Source organism: Syzygium oleosum, unplaced genomic scaffold (assembly GCF_021117445.2).
Source record: "Syzygium oleosum isolate NSW1041296 unplaced genomic scaffold, Sole_v2.1 Sole_v2.04, whole genome shotgun sequence".
Lineage (NCBI taxonomy): Eukaryota > Viridiplantae > Streptophyta > Magnoliopsida > Myrtales > Myrtaceae > Syzygium > Syzygium oleosum.
Window position 1 is genome coordinate 6,526,783 of NW_026607488.1, and position 4,407 is coordinate 6,531,189.

Genomic DNA, 4,407 nt, shown 5'->3' on the forward strand with positions numbered 1-4,407 from the left:
GTTAACTAATCAAATGACCGCTTGAGTTGCCTTCGTAAAATAAAAAGGACGTGCATGATAGTTTCCAATCATTTTTATGAGATGTGTTTGTTTGTCTACCTGCATCGCATCATGTGTATGTGCATGCGGAGGAGTCAGTGGAGTTGTGCACAAGTGGCGCGTGTGAAACTGCGTTGGTGATATGTTATGCAAGGGTTCTTAATTACATTTAAAAATGGGTTCCTTTAAAGTATAAAGCATGCAGAGAGCACTTTTGCAACTAGGTTGCAGTTTTTAAATTATACTTCATTTAGGCATTATTAGTTCTTGAGATACCCGTGGCCTTTCTTTCTTTAGCGTATTAAGTTCGCAGTGGCTTTTTAAAGCACCTAAAAATTGCTCTACCCCGTCAGTTGAGCTACGCCAATTAAAACAAGCATCTCATTGATAGGAGATCGTCGAGCAGGGGATGGATGGTCCGTGGAGTGCATGTGTTGCTTCCTGCATGGCCGGTGACGTGGAGGAGGGGCTGGGAGAATATTTTCTCTGTGCCCCAGCCCCAGGTAATTGGAGCATCTTACCCTCCAACGCTGCCTATATAACCCTAGCCTAGACTCTTCCTCCTTCGTATCCACCTTTTCCCCAGAAAAAAACTCAGGATAACGATGAATCGCATTTTGCGTGCCATCATCAGCCGTCCTCCCCACCATCGTCTTCCTCCACCTCCACCATCTCCGATCTGCCGCCGTGTTTTTCTCTTTCCACCCCCACAACATCAATCATCGGTCCAGTATCTCCAACCTGGAGCCCCTGGCCTTGCCCATTTGCTGCATCCTGGCGGAGATTTGCGAGCCGAGTAAGTCACTCCATCTTTCTATTTCTCTCGTTTTTTGTTCCCGACACCGGAACGAGATTTTGCAGGCGTCACGCGATGTCGTTGCTGAACGACGGAATTGCTGCCTACTTAACTGCACTGGGTATTGACGTGACGGAGTTCTCGCGCCGCGCTTCGCCCATGTCGGTAGCGCGGGCGCCAATCACCTGGAAATGGGTCCGTGCAGAGACCCTGAGCCTATGCTACAACTACGCCGATGGAGCGGCAAGGGCGAATTTTGCGAAGACCATTTTGAAGGTGGAGACGGAGGCCTACCTCCGGGAAGTTGGCGTCGAAGTGCACCTTGGAGACAATGCTGTTTCTGCGGCGGCGACCGAGAGGATCATCTTCGTGGGCATTTGGGTATCGTCGTTTGAAGCTATATGGTACTAGTGTAGGTTTTTCTACGTTTGTGTTTGCTTTGTTTAGTCTGGTGGTGAGTCGGGGTCTGTTTTTTTTGCTAAAAGTGAGTCGGGGTTTGTTGATCGATGGGACTGTGGTTCCCACGGCAGCGGTGTCCATGGTCATTGATGGTGGAGTTTTCATGTATGGTGGTTCCAGGATGAAATAGATAATTTGCTTCTTGTTATTCAATTTTAAAAATTGATAAAAAGAAAGGGTAAAAAAAACAATATGGGTGAATTATTCGTACTGGCAGTTGAAAAGGGAAAGAAGAAGAAGATCGTTTCTTTAAGATAAGGAAGGAACGGGTGGGGGTGCCTTTTGCTCCATCCAAATCGGTCTCAAAACTCGCCGGAGGAAGGAGCAGCCGGTGAAGATTTGGCCGGCCGGCGAGTTTTGAGACCGATTTGGATGGAGCAAGGGACACCCCCACCTACTCCTTCCTTATCTTAAAGAAAAGGTCTTTTTCTTCTTCTTCTTTCCCTTTTCAATTGCCAGTACGTATAATTCACCCATATTGTTTTTTTTCCCTTTCTTTTTATCAATTTTTAAAATTGAAAAACAAGAAGCAAATTATCTATTTCATCTTGGAACCACCGTACATGAAAACTCCACCATCAATGACCATGGACAGTGGACACCGCCGCCGTGGGAACCACAGTCCCATCGATCAACAAACCCCGACTCACTTTTAGCAACAAAAAAAAACAGACCCCGACTCACCATCAGACTAAACAAAGCAAACACAAACGCAGAAAAACCTACACTAGTACCATATATCTTCAAACGGCGATACCCAAACGCCCACGAAGATGACCCTCTCAATCGCCGCCGCAGAAACGGCATTGTCTCCAAGGTCCACTTCGACGACGACTTCCCGGAGGTAGGCCTCCGTCTCCACCTTCAAAATAGTCTTCGCAAAATTCACCCGTGCCCTTGCCGCCCCATCGGCGTAGTTGTAGTGTAGGCTCAAGGTCTGTGCACAGAATGCACGGACCCATTTCTAGGTGATTGGCGCCCGCGCTACCGACATGGGCAAAGCGCGGCGCGAGAACTCCATCGCATCAATACCCAGTACAGTTAAGTAGGCGGCAATTCCGTCGTTCAGCAACAACATCGCGTGACGCCTGCAAAATCCCGTTCCGGTGTCAGGAACCAAAAACGAGAGAGATAGAAAGATGGAGTGACTTACTCGGCTTGCAAATCTCCGCCAGGATGCAGCAAATGGGCAAGGCTAGGGGCTCCAAGCTGGAGATACTGGACCGATGATTGATGTTGTGGGGGTGAAAAGAGAAAAGCATGGCGGCAGATCGGAGATGGTGTGGATGGTGGAGGTGGAGGAGGTGGAGGAAGACGGTGGTGGGAAGGACGGCTGATGATGGCACGCAAAATGTGATTCATCGTTATCCTGAGTTTTTTTCTGGGGAAAAGGTGGATACGAAGGAGGAAGAGGCTAGGCTAGGCTAGGGTTATATAGGCAGCGTTGGAGGTCCGTGCACAGAAGTTCACAAAACATGTAAGTAGAACCCTCAATAAGCCCAGGTTCCAGTCAAATCAACCTCATAGTACTGTTCCTCTCGCAATGGCTCTAAAACCAACTCATTCAAGATCCTCCTACTCTCTGTCAGGGCAGCCTGAACCTTGCCAGGATTCCTAGCACTGACATCAACTCGTACCTGAGCATTTATAAAGCAATAAATTCGTTTGAGTCAGACAGTGATTGAAACTGGTGGATAACTAGCAAATCAAGATCATACCCACCGGTGAAAAGAAATATCCAAGGGCGGACACCTCAATTAGATGCGTCCCAGCCGAGATATTATGGCTTTATCGAAATATGAATGAAGGAACATTCTCGTACCAAATATTATCATTTACAACCAAATTGCCATCTTTGCCCATATCAGCTCGTGACATTCTAAGTACAGATTAAAAAAGTTAATAGAGCAAGTCATTTTAAAAATTAGAGAAAGGAAGCCCTGCATTAACTTTGTTTTAAAAAAGTCAAAAGAAGTTACATGAACAAAGTAGGATAGGCAGAAGGCGTTATAAGAAGCATTGGGAACAAAACAACTACAGTTGAAGAAGAGGATACAATGAAAAGTATCCATCCGGTCTAAGGAAAGTAATTCTCTTGCCACCATTGAGTATAACTTTAGCATCTGATATCTTTCCCGGAAGACCAAACGTTATTGCACCAGCTCCCGCCAAAGCATTTGTAATTTGGGTGAACAAGAGAAGAAGGATGGTTGCATTGAAAGGAAGATTGAATAGATAATTACCGAAACTGAGAACTAAAACTGGAAGGATAAAAATTTTCCAGTGAAAACTATTTGCCTCCGTTTGAGTAACAGAGCAGGCTAGACTTCTGAGCATTGTTACCTTTCTTTAATTTCTCTCCTAGTTCTATCAAATATGATAAAAAGTTATTTGCAGCAAGGTTGGACATTTCCCTCTCTTCCATGATGGTAAATTGTGTAAATTCACCATCACATGATTCCAGAAAGACCGGTCTAACGGACGATCTTATAACTGATTGGAAGCAATATCTATTATTTCTCAGTCAAATACTAACAAGACCGTATTAATCTACGTATATAGAAGATGTCATGAAACACAATTGCCTGAAAGCAAGCATCCGGTAGTTGCTCTAGACATAATACTATGGGGAAAACACGATCATGCCCAAACAATTTCTTTGAACTCAGTAACACCTGCCTCATCCTAACCCCAAGAGCTTATAAACACCTAAAAAGAAGCTCAAGCCCCAACTCGGTAAATCCCCAATGCAATCTCGAGCAGTAGCTCATACTCTCGCCAGTCTTCACTATCACATCGTCCGTCTTGAACCACTGATAGATACGTGTGGCTGAAAAATAAAGTTCTAATATGCACTTTAACTTAAATGGTTCCAGAGGCAAGAATCAAGCATTCAGTAAATTCTACCCAATGCAGTACTCCCAAGCTACAATCAGAATCACACCTCAACAAAAACGAAAACTTCCGCGCACAGAGCAACAGATTAGCAAACGAAAATCAACATAAGGACAACCCGAGGGCGATTCAACATCGTACCGGGGATCCTAACGCGGCCATTGATCGTGAAACCATCAGCAGACCTGCAGAAAACGAGGACGGACCCAACCACATCA

At 45.3% G+C, this 4,407-nt stretch overlaps 1 long non-coding RNA gene across 1 annotated transcript; it reads right to left on the bottom strand.

The window, feature by feature from the left end:
- Positions 1–2,798: 2,798 nt before the first annotated feature.
- Positions 2,799–3,464, bottom strand: LOC115662596 (uncharacterized). Its single transcript, XR_004003277.2, has 3 exons — positions 3,351–3,464; positions 3,017–3,080; positions 2,799–2,931 (listed from the first exon to the last, which is right to left on the bottom strand). It is a non-coding gene; the product is annotated as an uncharacterized LOC115662596 (long non-coding RNA).
- Positions 3,465–4,407: the final 943 nt, after the last annotated feature.